Raw genomic sequence first — 11,518 nt, forward strand, 5'->3', positions numbered from 1 at the left:
AGAGGCTTATTCATAAAGAATATTAATTTCCTAACTAATCTCACCAAATGTATGGGTGGGTACAATTATTGCATCTTAGGAAGTAGGAGCATGATCATCCTAAAAGTATGGAACAAAGATTGTTTCAGAAACATACAATCATGAATCTAGTTACCACTACTTCCTAGATTTCATCAAACTTAAGAGCACTAATTTATACTCAAGCATATCTTGGTTGTTTCCATATTCTATTTGTGGATTTTTCTAAGGCCATATTTGTTGTAGCATGACTGACTCTTCTCAACTGATTCAGGTGCCTTGTTGGATCATTCCTTTCAATCAATGACTTGCATCATTAGTGCAAAACATAGAAAAGGAACAATGTATCCTAATAGAATATGAAAAATATATTTATTTATCATATGATGAAATTTCCATTAGAACATATTTATAGAATATCATGCATACGTATATTGCATATTATAAAAGATAATTTGTTCAACCATAAGTCAATATCAGTTCTAGCCCCATTAACCAAAAGATCATAAAACTAGAGTTTGAGTGGTTGCATGCCACTAATCCACCAGACAACATAATAAAACACAAAAAAATAACAAGGTCCAAGGAACAATACATGACAAACAAAATGGATTACACAAAGAAACTTCCTGCTCAAAATATAGGCAACATACTTACCTCATCAACAAGAAGTCAAAATGGAGTATGTTCCTACCATGGACAATATTTCAAGTGTGTTTATAAAGGCACTCTCTAAGGATACTTTGGAACATCTTTAGAAGAAGATAAGGGTTATTTACCATCATTATCATAACTAGATGCACAAATTAGTGAATCTATTTAGGAGGAGAGGTTTAGGATGTATTCCTTTTCTCTTGGATTTATGTGGGCTACTCCATAGGAGAAGTAGCTAGTTTGATGGATTATGGTTGATAAAGTAAAGAGTATAACAAGAAGAAGGAAAAAAAATGGAAGGTTTTGATAAAGGGGGAGAATTTAAAACTTTGGACCCTTTGTCCTTTATGTAAAAGGGGAGAGATCACATTGGTTGAATTTTCAAAAGAGATACTCGTGAGAGGAGAATAGAATGTGAAGGTCTTGTTGTTTGTTTACATCAATGACAAATGGGGTGATTGTCAACCATCAGTGTTGTCAACCTTTTGATTGGTTGATGCTAAGATAATTTTGATGAAAATAATATATGTTCATGGTGATATGTAGTAGCAATAATTGGTGTTGTCCCTTATATCAATGCTCTACCTTCTTGGAGATGAGTTCTTACATATAGGTGTTGTGGTGTTAATATCGATGTTAACCTTGTGCTTGTTATATTCATGAGACTATAATATTTGATGTACTATTCATGATTGTGCTGTCAACCCTCTAATGATATAATTATGGAGTTTTTCAAAAATTTAAATAGGTGTATTGCTCCTATCACATCAATATGTTGCAAAACACAAATACTTGTTCTTATGAAGTGTCATGGAATGTTTTCCATATATCTTTCTAATTTGGCATTTTTGTCTTAGGACTAATGCATGTATCAACATTACATGATTGATTATTTTTGTTGACTAAGCATTATATTCTATAGATATCCACCCAATTAAGGGTTAATGTCCACTTCACTATGTTTGATTTGTTGCATTGAGATGTTGTCATTGTGATTTAACCAAAAGTGTTTCATTTATTGTTGATTTGATGTCATAATGTTGAATATTACCCATATTATTTGTTGATAGTGATGCATCTTAAATATTAGTATTAGAGATGAGAGATGAGAAGATCTATGCAATGTGATACCATAATGATCAAAATATTAAGATAAGGATTAGAAGCATGATATTGAGATAAGAGGAAGATTATAAGAATGACTTTATTAAGACAAGGATTGGAAGCATTATATCATTAATATGAGGATTATAAGAATCACATTTCCAAGTTGAAGATTATAAGTATAGCACAAAAATGAACGATAAAATGTTTGTCATGAGCAATTGAGGTGCTTTTGATCCCCGAAGAATGTTTAAGTGCATGTTTGTAGCTTGAAGTGCCTTGGAAACTATCTAGGATAATACTTTGCATTCCTTTGTATTTATTGGTATCACCATAAATCCTGGAACATGGATTGTATATATTATTTGTATATTTTACTCCTATTTATTTCTATGTCTATGGTATTTCTACTAGTAGTTTAGAGGAATGCAATATGTTGGCAATTTGGGTGAGTATAAAGATTATTCTGGAAAACACTTCACACATTTATTTGTATTAATGCCTAGAGTGTTGCGACATTTATAATATTTATGTAATATATTAGTTCTATTTTTAGAAAAATATATGTACAATACCACAAGTTTTTGGCTTTGTGCTTTCTATGAACGTATTATTGCACAAACAAACAAAAAATATGTTGAAGCATGAAATGAAATTGAATTATCAAACTTGAGATATGTGGAAAAAAGAACTTTTAAAAAATAAATATAAAAACTAAAACCCCTTCTTTATTGGACTATGTTAATTATATCCTAGACTTAGGCCTCATAAAGAGTCACTTACCACACACCATTATGATAGCAACATGACTTTATTAACTATTTTTAGCCTTATTAAACTCCTCACAACATGTGTACTCTATTTGGATAATGTGATTGTAGATTCTCTTGTTTGGATTTGCATATCGATAATTTAGTAGGTGATTAAACATTACAAACTGTATTGTTATTGGCTATAGATTTGTCTTCTTCAAAATACCTTTACAAATAACTCCCAAATGCCCAAGTAATGGAACACAAAATGAAAACCTACACTCGAGTCACTTGCAATGGTGTTATTCAAATGCTATCTGAATTTTAATGTAAAGGCACAAACCCCTTCTTTGGATTTGTAATGAATTAAAATGGGGATATGTTTTTCACTAGAAAGCAATAAAGGTACTGACACCTACTCATAATCATGAAGTAGATAGTAGTATCTTTATTAATTTATGATGAAAAACATATCAATATTTTAATTCATTGCAAATCTAAAGACATATTAAAATCTAGAGAAAACTTATATAATAGTATTACAAGTGAACCAACTGTTGGTTTCCATTTTGTCTTCCATTGTTGGACATTTGAGAGATATTTGTGAAGGTATTTTGAATAGGATAAATCTATTAGCCAATAGATTTTGGTGACTCCACCAGGGATCCAAAAATGAAAGATCGGTGCTTTTTTTCCCATATTTTTAAACATTTTGTGTGGTGACTATGTATTATATTTAAAATACCTCAGTGAAATAATTTTGCTACATATAATGGCTTTGGTTGCAACACAACCATGGGGATCTCAATATTGGGGCTCTTTTATTTGCCTCAATATTCAACTTTACCTAAAGGATCAAGATAATATTTTTCAAAGTTTGTTGGAAATAAGATATGGGATCCAGATGATCACATTAACATAGTTACAATTTCTTATGGAATTCTTCGAGTGCAAGAGGAGAATATGTTAGTGAGATTACTTGTCGAAAGCCTTGTTTGGAGTGTTGCTAAATGGTTTTAGAATTTGTATGACTAATTCATTATCATCTGAAATGATGTAGAGGTAAAATTTCAAGCAAAAGATCTAGGCTTGTGGTTGACATTTGTAAGCTATTGTTAAATTACTTTCAAATCCAAATGAAAGAGGATGAACCCATGAGAAGCTTTGTTGAAAGATTTAACTAGTGTATTGGTAAAATTACTCAAGCATGCAAAAAAATTGAAAGAAACCAGTTATGTATTTTGTATACGTAATTGGTCTGAGCCTAGATTACTTATTATTATTATTAAGATTCATTTATTATTATATATTAATCTTGAGTAGATTCGAACCCAAGACCTCCCCGATGAGAGGCTCACAATTTACCATTGCGTTGTAGGCTCTTGCCTAGCTATGTGTTTTTATTGTTGTATTCCAAACTAAAATTAAATTCCTTTTAAAGCATAAAAATTCAAAATTTAAAGAATATTCAAAGAGAAGCTATTAAAATAGTTGAGGATATGCTTTTTAGTAGAATGAGATGCATGAGTACATGTATTGTGAAAGAGCCACACTTTGAAATTTAACTTTATAATCATAAATTTTATCCATAGAAAAAACCTTTACAATAGAAACTTATCATGAAAGAAGCAAAGCCAACACTTCCAATTTCTTATCATCAAAATTTAACAATTTTTAATGATGAATATTCTCAAACACCTCCTATGATTGAAAATAGTTCTTCTAAAATTGCAAGGATTTTTAATTTGCATCACACCAAACAATCAAAAAATTGAATGATATACCTAGATGCATCTTCTACTGAGCAAGGATTTGACAGTGAAAAATCAAATGAAACCTTGTTGGATAGTGTATGTTTTTCAAAATTGGAGTCTTTTACATTTGATGTTTCTAATACAATTCCATCAAGCAATTTTAATTTGGAAAGCATGATGAATCAATAAGAATAAGAAACATATAGTGGTGATAAAATAGAAGATATCTTTCATCTTGACATGCAGTAGATTATGAGTCTTTTCCATTTGAGTGAATGCAAGCTAATGAAGAACAACTATAACCCAAACTATCAGAGAATCATGATCATATTGAAGAAGAAACTAATGAAAACTCATTAAAAACATGAATAATCTATCAAGACAATCATGATGTTTATGTCTAACCATTCTTTCGCCCATTCACATATTTCAAATTAGGTATTTCCTACCCATCTGCAAGGGACTGCTACATTCTCTGTTTCACTTGTGGAGGGCCTAAATTTTGTCCTTGTTGATGGTGAATCCCTTCATTTCCTTCTATTCAAATCATTAGGGTAGTCATACAAGTTGCTTCTCAAGCTCTAGGGACTTTGGTAGTATCTTTGTTTGTATCTTCCAATGCTTATGTTGGGGGTGGAGATGCCTTGTGAGGGTCTCTTTCTGCCTTAATGCCTTCCTCCTCAATAAAATCTAGGATTGTTATGCAATCAGTTATTGGTGTGGAGGCTTTTGTTCCATTGGGTTTACCAATTGGGGGTCTTATCGAGCTTGTTACAACCTCTTTGTCTTCTCATAGGGCTTAAGTCTTGAATAAATGTGTTGTTAGAGTTTCTTTGATATGAGCTCCTATCTCTTATGTTGAGAAAGTTGTGAATGGCCATATAGATCGATGGTTTCTCCTTTCCCTATATATTTCTCTATTGTTGTCACTTTCAATAAGAAGTCTATGGATGAGATCAACAGTATAGTGTATGACCTTTTTTCACATGTTATTATTTGCATAGTTAGGGATTTTTGGCCCTCTTTTCCTCTTCTTCACTAGTGGATTTTTAATCATTGAAAGCCTCTTATTTTAGATACAGTTCACATTTTCCCTTTAGCCAAGGGTTTTTTGTTGCTAAGTTTGAGAAGGCTTTAGATAGACAAATTGTTCAATGGGAACATTTTTTTACTTGGGAGAATCATTTCCCTTTGATGATGAAGCCATGGCATGAAAATTGTAATCCTTCATTGAAAAAATTCTTTAAGGTGCCTATCTGGGTTCGACTCCCCTATCTCCCTCTTCACCTTTGGGTGGACCAAGTCTTGGAGGATGTAGGTGACACTCTTGGATATTATCTGATGATTAATGTAAAGGCACAAACCAATATATAACACATACATATTAAAGAATAACTACAAGTACAAATTACATTTAAACAATATACAATTATCTTGAATGCCACTTGGCAATTATCAGAATGCACATTATCCATTGTACAGGTCATAGGGTATGAAAGGTTGAAAGAATAAACATCATAAAAACTAGATTACATCATCTCACAAGATCTATGAAATCAAATACAATACAATAGTACAACCATCCATCATAGTACATAATAAACAAAATGAAAGAGAGTACATAACAGGGAACTCCAACCACAACATCAAACTATCAAATCTCAATGGTAAAAGTAAAAAGCACTATCACCCGATCTCGTGGTAACCTGAAAAGGGTCCACTCCCACTGCACTAAGGAGATAGTCTCAAGTCCCAAACAAGATAACAACTTAAAAGTCAAAACCAACATCTAGGTTCAAGGAATCACTTGAAAGAAAACTATCTCAAAGGGTACCAAGACACAAGTATCAACTAATCCCAGAGGCAACACTGATACGTAGGAAATTTAATATGCAAGTGGGCAAGTGTTATCACGTGAGCCAACTCTATGGTTACCCTAGCAGCCACTACGAACTCTGGATCCCCCTAATGTCTCTATGCAACATTAGTATCCTTTCTTACAAACAAGGCATACTAACAAGTCAACTCTGAGGTTACCATGGTAGTCTTTTAATACTCCGGACCCCCTAGTGACTTTTTGTGGTACCAATATCTTATTAATTCATTTTAAACCCATTTAATGAAATGTTATCACTTATTAAAATAACCTACAATGGGTTACCCACTAGCCTCTTTAGGGCCTCAACCTCCATTGCAAGCCACTTCCCAACATGACATACGTATAACCTACCTTAAGCTCAGCCAAAGCAAAAGATCTCAAATGACTATAAACCACACATCAGTTCTTAAACAAGCAACTAGAAAGATATAGAAAATCTCACCAATCCAAATCACAGATTTCACCAATATGATCATCCTAACAGGACTTATCCAAAAATTAAATACAAATAAACCAAATCCATGTCATAACATGACATCACCAAACAAATAAATCATTTAATCACCTCAATCCTATACAAGCAACTAGAAAGCAATCAAGGACAATTGATCGAAGACTCAAAGGTTATATCCAAAAAGACACATTATCCACCTCAGTTCTCCATAAGAACTAGAAAGCACATCAAAATATCTGATCAAATTCATCACATAAATCAACCGAGTATGAAATGATATATAATCAAATTCGGTAACTAAGTATCGATAATCATAAAACACAATCAAAAAATTGGCCTAAAAGAATCTGGCAATGCAACAAAATAGTCAACTAGGGGTAGGCATTATATCCACTTCCCCTAGACTTAGGCTTACTCCCAGAAGCCTACAAGAAAGATAAAACTAAACTAGGGGTAGGCATTACACCCACTCCCCCTAGACTTAGGCTCACTTCTAGAAGCCTACTACAATGACTAGGGTAAACTAAAAGTCAAAGAGTACTATCTGCAATGTCACACAAAAATCTTATTTAGGAAACTTAATACAATTAAGTTAACATAGATGTATACACTTTCAGTCACTTAGAGCAATATGATTTTGGTTTAATAATAAACCAAAACCCATACTGATCCAACATTCATCTTTTTAACAAATATTGAAATGGATCCCCTAAAACACTCCAAACAAAATATCAACATCTCTAAATCCATTGAAAAACATAAAAGTTATAATGTATAGACATAAATCAAAAGTTGAGAACATAAATGTTATGAATTTCAAAGTTTCATGTTCCAAAGTGATTGCTTCTAATTTTTTTTGTTCAAACGATTTAGGTTCAAGTTTTTAACTCCACTAAAAACACCCAAACAAGAAAAAAATAATGTTTACAAAGACAATCAAAGACATGCTACCTTAAAGCATAATCATAAGAAAATATGTTTGTAATCCAACTCACAAGTTTTTCCTTTTTCTATGTTTCAAGTATCAAGTCTAAAGTTTCAATTTTCAAGTGTTCAAGTTTGAAGTTTCCAAGTGTTAAAGTTGCAAAAGATACATAACATTGTTTATGTTTCATTTCAGTTCAAGTGTTCAAGTTTGTAATAGATACATATCATAGTTTAGGTTTTGTTTTAGTTCAACTCGTTAACAATTAGTAGCGTTCCAATATACCCAGAGCTCCCAATGTAGAAACTCGAGCTCTGATACTAGATGTAATGCCCCGCTAGGGAACCCAAAAAAAATTAACCTAAAGTTTCACTAAGTTTTCCAAACATTTTTTTATAAAGACAATAACTTAACAACAACAAAAATAATATAGCGGAAGCATTAACATATTACATCTCGTAGGATTTCGTGACATTGAATCACATTTAAGTTTAATTAAAACTAAAACCAATATATACCACATCCATATTAAAGAATAACTACAAGTACAAATTACATTTAAACAATATACAATTATCCTGAATGCCACCTAGCAATAATCAAAATGCACAATCATCCACTGTACAGGTCACAGGGTATGAAAGGTTGAAAGAATATACATCATAAAAATATATTACATCATCTCGTAAGATCTATAAAATCAAACACAATACAATAATACAACCATCCATCATAGTACATAAAAGATAGAATGAAAGAGAGTACAGAATAGGAAACTTTAGCCATGACATCAAATTGTCAAGTTTCAATGGTAAAAGTAAAAAAACTACCACCCAACCTCGTGGTAACCCAAAAAGGGTCCACTCCCATCATGCTGAAGAGATAGTCTCAAGTCCCAAATAAGATAACAAACTCAAAAGTCAAAACCAACATCTAGGTTCAAGGAATCATTTGAAAGAAAACTATCTCAAAGGGTACCAAGACACACAAGCATCAACTAATCCTAGAGGCAACACTGACATGTAGGAAATCTACTATGCAAGTGGGCAAGTGTCATTGCTTGAGCCAACTCTAAGGTTACCCTGGCAACCACTATAGACTCCAGATCCTCCTAGTGTCTCTATGTGGCATCAGTATCCTTTCGTGCAGACAAGGCATACTAACAAGTCAGCTCTAAGGTTGCCTTGGTAGTCTTTTAATACTCCAGTCTCCCTAGTGACTTTTTGTGGTACCAATATCTTATTAATTCATTTTAAACCTATTTAATGAAATGTTATCACTTATTAAAATAACTTGCAATGGGTTACCCGCCAGCTTCTTTAAGGCCTCATCCTCCATTGCAAGCCACTTCCCAACATGACATACATATAGCCTACCCTAAGCTTAGCCAAAGAAAAAGATCTCAAATGACTATAAACGCCACATCAGTTCTTAAACAAGCAACTGGAAAGATATAGAAAATCTCACTGATCCAAATCACAAATTTCACCAATGTGATCATCCTAATAGGACTGATCCAAAAATCAAATACACATAAACCAAATCCATTTCATAACATGACATCACCAAAAATTTATAAGGGGCAATATTGGAGAGAATTATTGAAATAAATTTTGAAGAGTTCATGTGATTTAACCAAGTTGAAAGGCTCAAATGGGTTCAACATGGTTTAATGGTTCAAAATATTAAACACAAATGAAAATCAATAATGAAGGAAATAAAATTTGGAAAAAATAATGTAATTTTGAACTTTGAGTTCAACAGGTTCATTAATGTTCAATGTTTTAAAGAGGTTCAAGGGGTTCAACGTGACAGTCAAATTCTGTAATATCTACCAATTCAAAATTGTGATTGAAATTGAGTTGTTGATTGAAATAATGTTTAATGGTTCAAAAGATTGAACACAAATGAAAATCAATAAAACAAAAATCATTAATGAAGGAAACAAAATTTGGAAAAATTATGTAATTTTGAACTTCGAGTTCAACACGCTCAGCAAGGTTCAACAGGTTCATCAAGGTTCAATGGTTCCAACAAGTTGAAGGGGTTCAATGTGATAGTTGAATTCTATAACATCTAGCAATTCAAAATTGTGATTGAAATAAAGTTGTTGATTACTGGGCCTTAGATATTCCTAGATTAAATTTTTTTATCACATGAGCTCATATGATATACTATTTTAATATTTTTATCAATGTAGTAATTGTTAGAGTGGGGTTGTCCTTGCACCAAAAGATCAATCTATCAATGCCCAATACAACCATTCAACTTATAGTACATAGGAGGCAGTTAAGCCATTGTCACGAATCCTGAGGGGAGCACTAAACAAATTTCTAACAATCTCCCCCTCAGTGTTACTCGAGGGCCTGATGATTCAAACCTATGACCAAGCTCTGATACCACTTATTAGAGTGGGGATGTCATTGCACCAAAAGATCGATCTATCAATGCTCGATACAACCATTCAACTTATAGTACACAGGAGATGGTTAAAACCTTATCAAAAATCCTAAGAAGAGCACTGAACAAATTTCTAATAGTAATATGGTTGACATGATTTACAAAGAAAGTACCCCAATTTGGTGAGTTCAAAAATTGTGAAAAACCCATCGACAATTTTAAATATAATAATCACTCACAAAATTTTACGATCTCAAGATGCTCGATTAACCCGCATGAATTTCTAAAAAAGTAGTTGTAAGAGAAACTAAAGTTTTCTGACTCATTTATGTGCAACAATTTAAAAAAATTTATATATTAGATTTAAACATAGTTGAAAAGGGGGAAAACAAAACGAATATTTGAGAAAAATGAAAGGTAAAAGAAAAGATTAATTAATAATATTTTCAAGATTCAACTACAAAAACTAATTAAGACCCATGTAATTATTTATTGTAAAGAGATGAGAATGAACATGGGTTCTGGTTTTTTCCACAAAAGCCCATGTGCTACTGAAAAGGGGGAATATTTTTTTATTTTAATTGTATAAAGGGGGCATTTTAAAAATTCAATGCAATTTTAGTATACAGAATCTGAGTCTTTGAGCTCATTTTTTATATTGAGAGAATGTAGGAGATCTCTATGGGTCTTTAACTTTGTTACTCTTTTCTTCATATCTTGTTGAACTTTGCCTCATCAAAATAATTGTCAATATCATTTGTCATAATAAACTATACATGTAAATGAATCTAAAACTTTATTTTTAGATTAAATTATCTATTGTAAAGGGTGTGTAGTCTTCATGTCTTTATTTTTTAGTTTTCATCTGTGAGTGCGATGGAATTGGACTTTGTATCATTTTTTTACATTCATTTTCTTTTTGTATTTAACCTCTTTGCATATACTCCATGATTATGAGAACATGTTAGTACCTTTATTGCTTTCTAGTGAATAGTATATCAACATTTAAATTCATTGTGAATCTAAAGAAGGGAGTTGTACCTTCATATTCAAATTTAGAGAGCACTTGCTTGACAACATTGCAAGTAACTCAACTGTTTGTTTTCATTTTATATTCCATTCTTGAGAATTTGGGAGTTATTTGTGAAGGCATTTTAAAGAAGACAAGTTCATTAACTAGATATTATGTACGTGATACGTCTAAGACAAGACATTGAAAAATGTTTATATGCATTAGATGTGAACAAAAAGTTTCTCGTGTTTTATACACTGATCATTGTGTGAATACATTTTTGCATGAGTACAAATAATCTATATAAAAAAAAGTGTCACTCAGGGTCTATTTGGCAGCGAGAGTTAGACTGTGTTGCATAAAAATGTAACTAAGAAAATAACACTAAGAAACTAATGTACATTCCTACATTATCATGCAAAACCTCAAAACATGAAAGAAGACATGTAAAATAAAGATAACATGAACATCAAAATAGCACTATGCAAACCTCATGAAACCATTGAGTCTAGATGATTTCATTGCTCATGGGATGTGGTTGCTCACAAGTCCAGCAGCATAACAAT

Source organism: Cupressus sempervirens, chromosome 4 (assembly GCF_028749045.1).
Source record: "Cupressus sempervirens isolate cs-2001-9-10 chromosome 4, ASM2874904v1, whole genome shotgun sequence".
Lineage (NCBI taxonomy): Eukaryota > Viridiplantae > Streptophyta > Pinopsida > Cupressales > Cupressaceae > Cupressus > Cupressus sempervirens.